This window comes from Diabrotica virgifera, chromosome 5 (assembly GCF_917563875.1).
Source record: "Diabrotica virgifera virgifera chromosome 5, PGI_DIABVI_V3a".
Lineage (NCBI taxonomy): Eukaryota > Metazoa > Arthropoda > Insecta > Coleoptera > Chrysomelidae > Diabrotica > Diabrotica virgifera.
Window position 1 is genome coordinate 107,623,812 of NC_065447.1, and position 16,925 is coordinate 107,640,736.

At 32.6% G+C, this 16,925-nt stretch overlaps 1 protein-coding gene and 1 pseudogene across 1 annotated transcript in view; both read right to left on the minus strand.

Moving 5' to 3' along the window:
* Positions 1-16,925, minus strand: part of LOC114330851 (uncharacterized) — a 527,398-nt gene that overhangs the window by 217,816 nt on the left and 292,657 nt on the right. The gene's annotated exons all lie outside the window — the stretch shown is intronic.
* On the minus strand, positions 5,546-6,180 carry LOC126885089 (uncharacterized; annotated as a pseudogene).

Consider the following 16,925-nt stretch of genomic DNA (forward strand, 5'->3'; position numbering starts at 1 on the left):
TTGTAGCTTTTTTAATGACTAAATTTACCCTGTACATAGATTTTCATTAAAGTGAACAGTTAGCCAGACACAGCTGTATAAATCCTCTATTTACCAGTAAACACCCCCTTTTTCGAGCCCTTTAAACCCACCCAATTAAAAACTAAGGGATCTTATGAAATCTAATTTACACAGTCTTATAGCTGTTTAAAAATCCTACCAAATCATTTTTGAAGAAACTTTTTATCGCCAAAAATATACAGAATATTTTTCGAGGTATTCTCAAAGAACCCTCTAAAAAAGTTGATTTTTCGTCGAAAAACTGTTATTTTCAAGCGCGAATAACTCGAAAAATATTAGGTTTACGAAGAAAATGAAAAAACATTTTTTTCTTAGAATCCCTCATTCCATCGAATTACATGGTTAAAATGTAATAAAAAATTCCCACCCCCGAGATGGGGTGGCAAACACCCCCAAGGTTTTCGCGTATAATAGCGGCATGATATAGAAAATGATCCTTGGACTATTCTCTACCTTCTGTTAAAATTTCAAGTAAATCCATGCTGGACGAAAAAATTGCGAGCCAAAATGTTTCATTTCCTCAATCGACTATTGGGGCCGACCGACCGGCTCTGTCCCGTCATACAGCTGACCGACTATCATAACTTTTTTTTATATTCAATTTAAAATGTGTTTACTGATTTTCAGCCTTAGTAAATGGAAATAATTACTTTCGTAGGAAAGCAACTTTGATACCCTCTCAGTAACCCCTGTTCTACGTTTCGCTTGACCGACCGCAGTATGTTTCTCTACACACTCACAGTAATCAACTGTGAAAAATCTAGCTTTAGTAAATTAAAATAGATTTTTCAGCGCTGCCTCTCCGTCTATTAGGTGACACCTTCAGTAATAATAACTGACTTATGCTCCTTCTCAAATATGCCCGGAACATTAATAAAAAATTAAAATATTTAAAAATTTCGAAAAACATCGATTTTTTTTGCTTTCTTTGCTTGTAACTTTAAAACGGTTCGTTTCGGAATAAAGTCGTACAAAAATAAAATAAAGATAATTAAATTTTGTATGATATACGACTGGTCAAAAATGTCTTAGGTATTCTCTTTTCTGCAATATAGCAATAAATACAAAATAAGGCGGCAAAATACGCCTGTTGTTATTCAATGTTTCTTAACCACTTTGGTGGCACTTAGAAACTTAGTAATTCGCTTAGAAAATTCTTATAACTTATTTAAATGTTCTACCAAATTTCATTAAAATCGACGTAATAGATTTTGCATAACAAATTTGCAATATAAATGTTTTTAAAAAAGTTCAAATTCTTTAAAATCTTTCTGAACAAAAAGTAGACTATTTAGAAGTTGGCTAATTTTTTTACATATAAAGAGGTGCTGTACCTATCTAATATACTTTACAGAATTAAAATCGGATTATTTAAGGGGCCTCAGCAATGTTTTAACAATATAAAAAAATGTTTGGCTTATAAACAAATAGCTTTGTTTAATAATGAAAATAGTTATTTTCCTAACAAATGCAGAAAATCATTTTTTTCCGCACGTGACTGCAGTTTGCCGAACGACGCGAAGCGGGAGTTCGGCAAGCAGTCGAGTGCGGAAAAGAGACTTTCTGCAAGAGTTAGGAACAATATTTTTTCTAAGAGTCTTTAAAAAATTACCAAATCTTAATCAATTAATTCAATTAATATGAAAATACATACACAAATTAATTCTTTGACAAGGTTGTCAAAACCAAACTTTCAATATAATTAGTTAGCATGACGACGATCTTGGTTTCCATGACGATGATTCAAAACGACTGTTATTGTCTACCGATTTGACTTTCGAATATTATGTCAAAATAATCTTATTTCATCGAATTGTCGCGTTAATTTCATTAAAACAGGAACACAATAAGATATATTTGAAATAAATTAGTAAATAATATCTAAATATTAGTTTATTGCATGTATTATAATTACTTTAAGGCCATATTAACATATCGAAATTAACACGCGTGCTGAAAAGTAAAAACCGCGTGCGGAAAAGTAACACGCGTGCGGAAAAGTGAAACTTTCTAAACTAAAATGCGTTCGCGAAAGTAGACATTTTTGCACGCTCGTAGAAAAAATTAATTTGTAGCAGTGCAAATAAATAAAACCGGTATAATTTGTCTTAAACCTTCAATACTCCAGGCTGTGGGTGAAAAATAGGTCGATTTCAGGATATAATTCAGGAATTTTTTAAACCTATCAGGTGTTGTAAAGGACGATGCCAGGAATAACTTGTACTAAAATGTGACCAAAAATGTGACCAAAAAAACCAACCCCTCTCCGACCCGAGGTATCCCTGGACGAGTTCATTAGCGAACGAAACATGGGGATACCCCGCTCAGACCGGATTAAAGGTGCCCTTAGAGCTATTTATTATATCTACAGCACTTAACTAATAGCGGTGAGCGTGTAGGGAAAAGATATCCCAGAAAACAGGTTTGAGCCCAGTTACGTGATGATTACGTTAAATTTACGGCAAATTTCAATGAATACGTAACTCGGTGATTTATGACGGGAAAAAAACGTATTTCAGTGCCAAATCATTCACCTATATATTAGTGCTTCCTTTATACATGTTTGACATTAGAATAATATAAAAAATCATAATGACGAATATAGTACATGTTTTTTATAATAGGTGTGAATGTCGGTTACATTGCAAAGGTAGGTTTATTTCACGTAATAATCACGAAACAGAAATAACTTCCTTTGGTTAAATTTTAAGAAATATTTTGGAAAACAAAATTTTACAACGGTGTTGGTTAAATACGTATCGCTGGAATTTTACTCACTGTATTTTATGGACGTCGAAAAATTAGATGTATTTCATGTAAAAATAATGTAAATAATAATAATATTTAAACAAAAAGTTTAGGATTTCGCTTTTAAAATCATTTAGCATAACTATTTCAATCCAACCTTGACTTTAAGTTATTTTTTCTATTTTTTTGAGTCTAATTTTCAAATCGCGCACGGTGATGACGTACTTACCAAGCCTTTTTCCTCCTTTAAATACTATCACGTGACCACGGTACGTGACTAACATAGTTGGTTCGAAAACTAAATTAATCGATTTATCGAATAATAGATACGTTTCGATAGGATTATTTTTTTATATTATTCTGGTATTGAAATATATTTTTAGTAAGACCAATTAGTTAATAGTAGAAGAAATTTAAAAACAAAAAGAAAATACGTAATACTAATTTAAAGTAAGTAGAATAGTTTAACTGTAATTTAAAAATAATCGATTTTTATAATGGATGATCATAACCTCTAATATCAGCTCCTCACATTTCTCACAACAAAAAGTGAAACGTGAAGAGCTTTATTTCTCTCGTTTTATTTTAGGCGGGTTTATTTATATTCATAAGTTAATTAAGGTCGAATTATTTACGTGAACCGAGGACGTATCTTTCACGTGAATACTAATATATACATTCCGTAAAAGATACGTTAATCAACACGTATTTGCAACGTGAATTTCCCGAAACATTTTATTGCTATTTAAGGTAAATAACACGTCTATTGAAGACGAGTTTTTCACGTAATTTAAAGACGAATTTTCAATGTGACATTCCAACCAAATTTTCACGTGAAATTCACGTAAACAATTTACGTATATTGGTGACAAATGTACCCAAAATTCACGTAATTAACACGTCGATCTGTTTGCTGGGATATTTCCCAAGCGGAGGAACTTGGGAACATTTAAAAAAAGAGAAGGTAACTCGATACATTTTTATACAATAAAGAAGAAAGAAAGAAATAAAGATTTTTTTATTTTTTTTTTTACAGTTGACCGCTATGAAGGAGGTAGACTCCCTCGCCCAGCTTGTTCTACTCTTTCCATTATAGACTTTCTTTTCATGATGTTTGTTATATGGTCGATTATACACTCGAAATTATCTTTGCTGGTCATTGCAATCTGTATGATGTTGTTGGGCGAGATTGCGCCAAACCTATTCTGCAGCCTTTGTTGTTCTACGACGAAAACATTACACCGGAAGATGCAATGTTCGGCATCGTCCCTCTATCTCGTGACACGTGGTGCATATGTCATCGTTGGTTTTTTTGATGCCATATGTGTAAGACCTAAAAGATCCATGACCCGTCAGGAACTGAGTAAATTAGTAATTTACCCGTTTAAATTTACAGTTGTACCAAGCTACAACATCGGGGATCATATTGTGTGATGTGGTCCTGTATTCTGGTCTGTTTTCTACCAATAGTGATTTGTAATGTTCTATTTAAAAATTAGGGGTGTATTTTACAAATGTGTAGAATATCCCGATAAAAACTGACTTATCCAAAAAGTAGCAGGACACAAAAATTTTTAGAAACGTTGTGTTTAACTAAAGGGACCATAAAAAAAATTTAATTGGAACGTACACAAAAATTGGGGGCATTGGGGCTTTAAGGGAACAAAACTCCCATAAAATGTTTATGGGGTACACAAAGTTCACTGTTATTTTTTTTAGGACGTTCTTGCCACAAGAGTGTCACATGTCTATTTTCAATAAAAACTCTCTAATTGTTTTTGGATTTATTGGGATGTTACTTTTTTATGTGCACATTTGTACTAATAGGCATGAATCCCGCGTACAAAAAAAGTTTATTAATAGCAAGCTGAAAATTTGTTAATAGCTTAACGGTGTCTAGTCGGACAAACTTTGATGTACGGAAACAATGGAACCATAGGCGTAACCAGGGGGGGTTTTGGGGGTCATAACCCCCCCCATTGGGATGTACTTTGAGCTCTATACGCTTAACACCATAGCCCTCAGAGACCTTCCAGTAGTTGTAACCCCCCCCTTTCAGGTAGTTGTAACCCCCCCCTTAGGATCATCCTGGTTACGCCTATGAATGGAACAGGAAAAGTTTTAATTGTGGAACAGGTTACAGGTTTCGAACGTCAGACTACGAAAACGTCCCATATATTTTGTCGGACCGAACTTCCAATTGATTTGTTACCCTTTCATTAAACTCTCATGCAACAATCAGACTGCTATTTACCAACAACATAATTCCTGTTATTTGACATGTTCTACGTGTCGGAATTATTAAAATGCCTAACATATTTGGCGGACAAACATTTTTTCATATACTATTATAATAAAGTTTGCTATTGAATAAACTTAAAAACAACCTGCTAGTATTCACGAACATAATCTTGTCAGGATGACACGTTCCATAATTAAAATCACGTTCCACAATTAAAACTTCCACTGTTCCAGTGTTCTCATACATCAAAGTTTGTCCGACTTTGTTTATGCGGGATCCAGACCTAAAAGAAGTTAAGCTCAATCGAACTATTTTTAGTTTCAGAAGAAATATTATGTGATTTAATTTATGACCAGCCTTTTTGGTACACCCTGTATATCAAACGAATAGTGTATATATAATAATGGGTTAAAAACATAAATGACACTACAACGAGTACAAAAATAAATAATATATTTAAATAAGAAAATAAATACATGTAATTTAAATGTTATTAACGATAACTTTAAAGGTTGGGTGTAGCAGTAACTGTATCAAGACAATTGGCATCTCGGTTATCAATTCTACACTGATAAATGAATAGCTCGTTGCATGATCCAGAACCAACTTCGCTGAAGTCAATGTTAATGTTCTCGCCTGACCCTAAATGGTATTCCTGATCTGAGTAATTCTGTCCAGGTCGTCCACAGCGGGACAACCATTTTCCCACTTTAAAGGAGATCCTATTTCCAGCTCTGTTGTGGACGGCAATGGTGTCTGCACGATAATCGTCTTTTGCACAACGAAACTCTGTCACCATTATGTCTCTCGCAGTGGGTTACTCTTCCATCTGTTAATGCAAATACTGCCACTAGTGCAAATAGAACTACAATTTTGGTGTACATTGTAATATAGATAGTAAAATGTGTCTGACGGTTTTATTTTAGAATCTGCTTTTATAGCTCTGTTTAGCTACAAGAGGTTATAATGATTGTTATTCAATTGTGTGTTTCCAATCAAACTAACAATAAATTTCCTAAAATGGGAACTTCGTCTTGGTTTTAAATTAATAAACATTTTATTATCTGTCGTATTTCTTAAAAACAGTTAACACAAAGTTATAATCAAAGAGCGGGTGAATTTTTGCAAAGTATTTCATAGAGACTGTGCAAAAAATTCTCAAATAATAACAGTTCCAGGCAAAGATATTTGCAAAATTGTTTAAAAATTTTTGTTTGTGTTAAAGTTGTATTTTGGAATGTCATTTCAGATATCATGAAGATATATTTAATTTTATCACAATTAAAGCCTCGGATTATCGTTATAGTGTAACACAACATAAAAATCAATTATCATAATTAGCACATAATGAGATAACAGTTGCAAGATGGGAATTTCAATTTTATTTGTCATAAAATGTTTTCCATTATGACGTTTTAAAAACATGTTATTAGATCGTTCTAAGTATTATCTGAACAAAGTAGCATTTACTTAAGAAAATTGTTAAAAAATATTTAAAATTCTTTAATATAATTGGTATTAATACGTAGTAAGGGGTTATTACATTAGGGATTTTAGGTTAATTTTCTTTATTATATTTTCATTAATTCATTCGTTTCATTCGTATTTAAAGACTAATAAACACATAATGAAGTATGACCATAAAATCTTCATTAACGTAGGAATAGCAAAACATTTGCAAATTTATTCACCAAAGTAGCAAATTTATATTATTTATTTATTATTATGTAACATCATCTCTAATAGTTCATTTCCATAGCCTTAATTTAAATTTGTTTTTTGGATTTATTTCTTTTGATATATTCTCAGATTGTGGCTTCGTACAACTCAATAATTTCTATTATCTATTGTCTAAATTCTTTTTTTATTTTCTGTTTTTATTTTAATAATCCACAGTATTCCGTATAACTGTCGAGTGGCTGATCTTGATTAACCAATACAGAGCCCTGATTCTATTTCATTTCGAGATCGAAATTTAAAAGCGACTACGCTATGACAGTCGCAATCGCTAGCGATTCTTATTTATTTCGATTTTAGTTACAAGTTACAACTGGGGATTACTGGGGATCTACGTTATCATTTTGACACTGCTCAGAATTTGGGTTGGTAATATACGGCACAGTTACCTTACATACTTCTTCTACATATTTTTTCTTGGATATTAGATTCCCTTGTAAACATACTTCCTGAGTATTCAAACCTTTCCACTTCTTCGAATTTATATTGGATTCCTTCTGTTGTTTTCTTCGTTATGTATTGGCCCTGAATAAATTGTTTGTCTGACCATTTCATTAATTTTCGAATACGTTTAAACTAAGCGAGATATGCTGCAAAGAAATTGATGACTAATGTATCTTAAGAAAAAGTTAGAAGTATATTATTAACCCCTCATCCACCAGAATTTAAATGCATTGTTTTCCTTCTGCAATACCTTTTTTTAGTGTTATTTCTATGTTCAAAAAGATGGAAGAGTTTAAAAGTACTGGTTTTTGAAAAAAAATAAGATCAAATTATAGAGCACATTTTTAAATTTTCTCAAAAAATCTTCATTTTTCTCAGTGTAACTTAAAAATGATAAGAGATACAGTGATAAAGAATGAAACAAAATTGTTATCTAAAAAAACCCTATATGTTTGCAAGGTACATTTTTTCGTATCTCTTATCATTTTCGAGGTACATGGAGAAAAAGAAGATTTTTAAGAAAACTTAAAACTAATCTCTATAATTTGATCTTATATTTTTCAAAAACCATTAATTTTAAACACGTTTAACTGTTCGTACATAGAAATAATACTATAGTAAAAGGTATTGTAGAAGGAATACGATGTATTTAAATTCTGGTGAATGAGGGATATACTTCTTATTTTTTCTAAAAATACATTAGTCATCAATATTTTTTGCAGCGTATCTCGCTTAGTTTGAATGTAATCGATATTTAATACTGCTCATTTTAAAGGTCTTTTCAAGCACTACAAAAGGTATTGTTAACATTATACATCTCAAATCGACCGTTTCTTTGTTATTTTAAGTTGAATATACCGATTTGAGCATGCACCAAAAATACAAACTCCCTTCACCTACCATATCTCTTTTTGCATTATAACTAAAAGATTTATGAAGAAACGAATCTCTTTGTTTTTTATAAGCTACAAAAATGTTTTTATAGTTTTTTTAGTTAGATGCATAGTTTTTAAATTATTCGCAAAAACCGTCCGAAAAGGTTTCATTTTTCAATAAAAATGGTAAATTTTCAACCACGAATTACTCAAAAATATTGAGTTTTCAGAAAAAATTATAAAACAGTTTTCGCTTAGAATTAGGTTATCGAGCGCTAGCCAATTCCGTGGTTATTTTGAACAACAAATTTTCTACCCCCTTGAAGGGTGGGAACCGCCCCCAAGATAAAAGCGCCATCGTATATAGGGTAGACTAGTAATAGGTTTCTTGAGCTATTTCCTACTTACTGTGAAAATATCAAGTAAGTCGATGTAGTAGGATGGAATTTGGAGACAAATACCCTTATTGACTGCCCTATTATCAGTCGTTGCTGTTAATCTATAGCAATAAAAAAATTATTTGTATTTTATTATAATATTTATTTAACATTTACCTAGCTTTTTATAAACAACAGCTTGTTAAATCGTCGCATTTAGTACAATCATAGAAGTGGTGTTGCAGTTACCGCATGCCGACATTGGGCAGTGGTACTTCCCCTTTTGCATTCATAAATAAACATCTCGTTACAAATTCCAGGTTTAGCTTCACTGAAATCTATATTAATAGTAGCTCCTGCAGCCAAACTAAACGACTGATCAAAATTGTTCTCACCAGGTTTTCCACACGTTGATGACCATTTTCCTACTTTGAAAGTAACGAGACCATTAGTTATATTATGGATTACTACTTTATCGGCTTGGTAGTTGTTTTTGGCACAGCGAAATTCCCTATTACCGCTCCACCTCTCACAACGCGTTGGTTGGGCATCTACCAAAGAGCACATTAAAACTAGTGCGATCATCGGAACACATTTTGCTGACATTCTGAATTTTTAAGGTGCATGGATATCAAAAATTTTGAACTTTTATATTACTCTTTATCGCTAAAATTCGTCAACTCCGAATTGCATGAAATTTTGGACTTAGGTTCTATTTACCCTTCATTCAAAGTTGAACTTGTGCCGTTGGTTGCTCATGCTTGGGGGTGACACTCAAGCAGGAAACCCATTATGAACGCCCGGCACGGCACAGCACAGGCCGGCACGTCCAAAAACCCATTTGTAACGGCTGGCACAGCACGGCACCGGAAAATGATCATTTGCCATGGAGACCTCGTCAGAAGAAGAGGTTATAATAGTAAGTGAAATTTGTGCTGAGATTGAAAGAGACGAAAATGCAAAATTACTACGGAAACATCGGTTTTGGGTTCACGAAATACTAAAAAAAAGAAGAGAATATGGCGATTTTCATCATCTTTTCCCTCATAAAGATGATCCAAAATTTCCCAAATATTTTCGAATGTCTCAAACCAAATTTTATATTTCCATATTTCAAAACAAACAACGGGCTTTCAATTAAAAAAATCAACATTATATCTGCTTACTACCAACAATTATGATGCACTGGCGCCGACTGGCCGTTCAGGTCGTTCGACTTCAACGGATTTTATTCTCCTCGGAGAATTTTGGCCGTTCCGTTTGCGTGCTGGACTGTGCCGGGCCGAGCTGGCCGCTCATAATGGGTTACGTTGCATTTAAAGTTGTTTATTTGGGTTTATATGACTGCGGACACTAAATCCATTCGCCAATTTAAAACTATACAAATGAATTTGGACTGTCCTGTGCCATGCCGGGCTGTGCCGTGCCGGGAGTTCATAATGGGTTTCCTGCTTCAACCCTTACTCGGGGGGTGAAAAAATGAGTGATTAAAATAAGTCCAGAAATGGATAAATTGACTAGTTCTAAGCAACTATCGTTCCATAGAATTATTTAAAAAGTCAATATTTTTCGAGTAATTTACGTTTGAAAATGTTTATTTTTTGACAAAAAAAAAACACGTTTCCACGGATTTTTTCGCAAATAACTCAAAAAGTAAGAATTTTATCGAAACAATATTCTTAGCAAAAATGTAGCATAGAAAAAAAACGAAAAAATTTGTGTATTCGTGAAGTCTATAGACCCAGCAAAAGCCAAGTTGTACCTCATGAAAAATACGTTCTTATTCGTCAAATTCGAAATCGAATATTTCAACGTGAAATAACCAATTGTTGAAGATGAAGTACGGCAACAAAGCTTAAAAGCAAGTAAAGCGGCGGGATCTCTTAATGACACAATCTAGAAGAACAAACACCTAAGACAAGACACAAAAGCAAGAATCTATAAAGCCACAATTAGACCTATATTGACATACACGGCGGAGATAAGACCTGACACATCTAAAACGAGACGACTACTAAAAGCAACAGAGATGAAAATACTTCGACGAATATCAGGGAAAAGTCTGTTGGATAGGGAGAGAAGCGAAAACATAAGAAGATCATGCAATGTAGAAGACATTAATGGATGAGTCACAAAACAGAAACAGGAGTGGAATGAACACATTAGTAGAATGGCAGAGGATAGGCTAGTACGAATAGCACGAGATAAGTCAGAAAATCGACGGAGAAGTATTGACAGACCAAGAAAAAGATGGTGCGATAATTTAAACAATTTAGGAGGCTAATATTGAAGAAGAAACAGGCTTTAAAGCCTACATACAAAAAACAAGAAGAAGAAGAAGAAATAACCAAAAAATGAAGCATTTTCAGGAAAACCCCTATTACACTTATTTTTCTCATTAACTTATTAAGACATTAAGACTAACTCATTAAGACTATTTTAATGTGTTTAAAAAAGCTTTATTTTTTTTTTAAGTTTCTTGCATCAAAACTAAGCGAGTTTCCTACTAAATCTACTATTTAGCAACCCAAATCAAATTAATCGTTACCGCTTTACAAACAAACAAACCTCTTTACTTTACTTATGCATCTTTTATGTGATATGTAAGTTTCCCCGATTTAAAGTGATTATTTCTGAAAGGGTTATAGTTGAAAGGGCTTGAACAAGTCACTAATCACGTGTGTAGGCAAATTTTGAACAACCATATCTTAACCAATTATTGTCTACCAGAAAAACAATATGAAACTAGCATATTTATAAAAGCAAAACCTACATATTTTTACTTTTTGAGATTTTTCGTATCGCTAATACTTTTTAAGTTATTGTGAAAAAGAGCATTGTTCCATGATTTTTAGAAAATTTTTTACTATAAAACCAATTAAAGACCTATTTACAAAAACAACGTAACTGTATTTTTAAGAATTCTGTAATTTTTTAGGGTAAAAATACAATTTCTATGAAAGAATTGGAAATTTTAATGATATTATTTATAGATATTATTAGACAAGGAATAATCTGTTTTTAGGTGGATGTGAGAGGTGGCATTCGGATTTTTGCTTATAAAGTTAGGTGATAACTTCTTTAATAATAATTGACTTATGCTCCTTCTCAGATATGCCCGGAACATTAATAAAAAAAATAAAATATTTAAAAATTTCAAAAAATTTCGTTTTTATTTGTATTTTCTTTGCTTATAACTTTAAAACGATTCATTTTGGAATAAAGTCGTATAGAAATAAAACAAAGATAATTAAACTTTCTATCAGATACGATTGGTTAAAAATGTCTTAATTTAACACCCTTGCTGCAAAATAGCAATAAATATAAAATAAGGGGGCAAAACAAGCCTGTCCTTATTCAATGTTTTTACGTCGCTTAGGTTACACTTGGAACCTTCTTAATTGGGTTAGAAAATTTTTGTAGTGTGCTAAAACTGTCCACCAAATTTCAATAAAATTGACTTACTATATTTTGCATAATAATTTTGCAATATAAACTTTTTTTAAAAAATTAAAAATTTTTAAAAACTTGCCCAACAAAAACTAGAGCATACAAAGTTTTATCAATTTTTTTACATATAAAGAAGTACTTCACCTATCTAATGCACTTTACAGAATTGAAATCGGATTATTTAAGCAGCCTCAGCAATGTTTTAAATTTATAAACAATTTTTTGGCTTATAAACAAATTAGTGCTGTGTCCAGGAGGGGGTGCTATGGGCTCCTTTATTTAGGTGGACTTACCCAAGTTTTTTATGTATTTTGACTCGTAGAACACGAATTTTTTGGGTGATCCGGATGTCGATAAGATTGTTATAAACTAAGAACTTTAGGAATTACACAACATCGATTTTTCGCAAAATAAAACATTTTTTTTCTTGGGTAATTCTAAGCAAAAAATGTTCTTACAAGGTTTTTCGTAGGATGCATAGTTTTCGAGATAAACGCTGTGGAATATTAAAATCGAAAAATTGCAATTTTTGAACGAGAATAACTTTTGATTTAAAAATAAAATAGCAATTCTGCTGACAGCATTTGTACCCCAGGCTGTGGGTGAAAAAACGTGAAATTCAGGAATTTTTGAAACCTATCAGGTGTTGTAAACGACGATGCCAGGAATAAATTCTACTAAAATGTGACCAAAAATATTGTGAGCTTTTTTTTTTAATTGCGATTTTCATTTGTTAAATTTGCAATTTTTAAAGATATTTAATTTTGCAGCTTAGGATATTGATTTTAGAGAAAAACTTTTTAATAGCTGCAAAATTAAAAATCTTTAAAAATTGCAAATTTAACAAATGAAAATCGCAATTAAAAAAAAAGCTCACAATATTTTTGGTCACATTTTAGTAGAAGTTATTCCTGGCATCGTCGTTTACAACACCTGATAGGTTTCAAAAATTCCTGAATTATATCACGTTTTTTCACCCACAGCCTGGGGTACAAATGCTGTCAGCAGAATTGCTATTTTATTTTTAAATCAAAAGTTATTCTCGTTCAAAAATTGCAATTTTTCGATTTTAATATTCCACAGCGTTTATCTCGAAAACTATGCATCCTACGAAAAAACTTGTAAGAACATTTTTTGCTTAGAATTACCCAAGAAAAAAAATGTTTTATTTTGCGAAAAATCGATGTTATGTAATTCCTAAAGTTCTTTGTTTATAACAATCTTATCGACATCCGGATCACCCAAAAAATTCGTGTTCTACGAGTCAAAATACATAAAAAAACTTGGGTAAGTCCACCTAAATCAAGGAGCCCTTAGCACCCCCTCCTGGACACAGCACTAATTTGTTTATAAGCCAAAAAATTGTTTATAAATTTAAAACATTGCTGAGGCTGCTTAAATAATCCGATTTCAATTCTGTAAAGTGCATTAGATAGGTGAAGTACTTCTTTATATGTAAAAAAATTGATAAAACTTTGTATGCTCTAGTTTTTGTTGGGCAAGATTTTAAAATTTTTTAATTTTTTAAAAAAAGCTTAGATTGCAAAATTATTATGCAAAATCTAGTAAGTCAATTTTATTGAAATTTGGTGGACAGTTTTAGCACACTACAAAAATTTTCTAACCCAATTAAGAAGGTTCCAAGTGTAACCTAAGCGACGTAAAAACATTGAATAAGGACAGGCTTGTTTTGCCCCCTTATTTTATATTTATTGCTATTTTGCAGCAAGGGTGTTAAATTAAGACATTTTTAACCAATCGTATCTGATAGAAAGTTTAATTATCTTTGTTTTATTTCTATACGACTTTATTCCAAAATGAATCGTTTTAAAGTTATAAGCAAAGAAAATACAAATAAAAACGAAATTTTTTGAAATTTTTAAATATTTTATTTTTTTTATTAATGTTCCGGGCATATCTGAGAAGGAGCATAAGTCAATTATTATTAAAGAAGTTATCAACTAACTTTATAAGCAAAAATCCGAATGCCAGCTCTCACATCCACCTAAAAACAGATTATTCCTTGTCTAATAATATCTATAAATAATATCATTAAAATTTCCAATTCTTTCATAGAAATTGTATTTTTACCCTAAGAAATTACAGAATTCTTAAAAATACAGTTACGTTATTTTTGTAAATAGGTCTTTAATTGGTTTTATAGTAAAAAATTTTCTAAAAATCATGGAACAATGCTCTTTTTCACAATAACTTAAAAAGTATTAGCGATACGAAAAATCTCAAAAAGTAAAAATATGTAGGTTTTGCTTTTATAAATATGCTAGTTTCATATTGTTTTTCTGGTAGACAATAATTGGTTAAGATATGGTTGTTCAAAATTTGCCTACACACGTGATTAGTGACTTGTTCAAGCCCTTTCTACTATAACCCTTTCAGAAATAATCACTTTAAATCGGGGAAACTTACATATCACATAAAAGATGCATAAGTAAAGTAAAGAGGTTTGTTTGTTTGTAAAGCGGTAACGATTAATTTGATTTGGGGTGCTAAATAGTAGATTTAGTAGGAAACTCGCTTAGTTTTGATGCAAGAAACTTAAAAAAAAATAAAGCTTTTTTAAACACATTAAAATAGCCTTAATGAGTTAGTCTTAATGTCTTAATAAGTTAATGAGAAAAATAAGTGTAATAGGGGTTTTCCTGAAAATGCTTCATTTTTTGGTTATTTCTTCTTCTTCTTCTTGCTTTTTGTATGTAGGCTTTAAAGCCTGTTTCTTCTTCAATATTAGCCTCCTAAATTGTTTAAATTATCGCACCATCTTCTTCTTGGTCTGTCAATACTTCTCCGTCGATTTTCTGACTTATCTCGTGCTATTCGTAGGTACTAGCCTATCCTCTGCCATTCTACTAATGTGTTCATTCCACTCCTGTTTCTGTTTTGTGACTCATCCATTAATGTCTTCTACATTGCATGATCTTCTTATGTTTTCGCTTCTCTCCCTATCCAACAGACTTTTCCCTGATATTCGCCGAAGTATTTTCATCTCTGTTGCTTTTAGTAGTCGTCTCGTTTTAGATGTGTCAGGTCTTAACTCCGCCGTGTATGTCAATATAGGTCTAATTGTGGCTTGATAGATTCTTCCTTTTGTGTCTTGTCTTAGGTGTTTGTTCTTCTAGATTGTGTCATTAAGTGATCCCGCCGCTTTACTTGCTTTTAAGCTTTGTTGCCGTACTTCATCTTCAACAATTGGTTATTTCACGTTGAAATATTCGATTTCGAATTTGACGAATAAGAACGTATTTTTCATGAGGTACAACTTGGCTTTTGCTGGGTCTATAGACTTCACGAGTACACAAATTTTTTCGTTTTTTTTTCTATGCTACATTTTTGCTAAGAATATTGTTTCGATAAAATTCTTACTTTTTGAGTTATTTGCGAAAAAATCCGTGGAAACGTGTTTTTTTTTTGTCAAAAAATAAACATTTTCAAACGTAAATAACTCGAAAAATATTGACTTTTTAAATAATTCTATGGAACGATAGTTGCTTAGAACTAGTCAATTTATCCATTTCTGGACTTATTTTAATCACTCATTTTTTCACCCCCCGAGTAAGGGTTGAAGCAGGAAACCCATTATGAACGCCCGGCACGGCACAGCCCGGCATGGCACAGGACAGTCCAAATTCATTTGTATAGTTTTAAATTGGCGAATGGATTTAGTGTCCGCAGTCATATAAACCCAAATAAACAACTTTAAATGCAACGTAACCCATTATGAGCGGCCAGCTCGGCCCGGCACAGTCCAGCACGCAAACGGAACGGCCAAAATTCTCCGAGGAGAATAAAATCCGTTGAAGTCGAACGACCTGAACGGCCAGTCGGCGCCAGTGCATCATAATTGTTGGTAGTAAGCAGATATAATGTTGATTTTTTTAATTGAAAGCCCGTTGTTTGTTTTGAAATATGGAAATATAAAATTTGGTTTGAGACATTCGAAAATATTTGGGAAATTTTGGATCATCTTTATGAGGGAAAAGATGATGAAAATCGCCATATTCTCTTTTTTTTTAATATTTCGTGAACCCAAAACCGATGTTTCCGTAGTAATTTTGCATTTTCGTCTCTTTCAATCTCAGCACAAATTTCACTTACTATTATAACCTCTTCTTCTGACGAGGTCTCCATGGCAAATGATCATTTTCCGGTGCCGTGCTGTGCCAGCCGTTACAAATGGGTTTTTGGACGTGCCGGCCTGTGCTGTGCCGTGCCGGGCTGAGCCGTGCCGGGCGTTCATAATGGGTTTCCTGCTTGAGTGTCACCCCCAAGTATGAGCAACCAACGGCACAAGTTCAACTTTGAATGAAGGGTAAATAGAACCTAAGTCCAAAATTTCATGCAATTCGGAGTTGACCCTGAAAATTGCACGGTTTCGCCGTATTTCCCGTTCATTTACTGGGCTAAAAGTACGTCTTTTCTTTTTATCATTAAAATTGGATTATATTTTAGGAATACTATCATTATCGTGATATTAACATTCATTGCTACGAAAAAAAAAAGAAAATGTTAATTTTAGCGATAAAGAGTAATATAAAAGTTCAAAATTTTTGATACCCATGCACCTTAAAAATTCAGAATGTCAGCAAAATGTGTTCCGATGATCGCACTAGTTTTAATGTGCTCTTTGGTAGATGCCCAACCAACGCGTTGTGAGAGGTGGAGCGGTAATAGGGAATTTCGCTGTGCCAAAGACAACTACCAAGCCGATAAAGTAGTAATCCATAATATAACTAATGGTCTCGTTACTTTCAAAGTAGGAAAATGGTCATCAACGTGTGGAAAACCTGGTGAGAACAATTTTGATCAGTCGTTTAGTTTGGCTGCAGGAGCTACTATTAATATAGATTTCAGTGAAGCTAAACCTGGAATTTGTAACGAGATGTTTATTTATGAATGCAAAAGGGGAAGTACCACTGCCCAATGTCGGCATGCGGTAACTGCAACACCACTTCTATGATTGTACTAAATGCGACG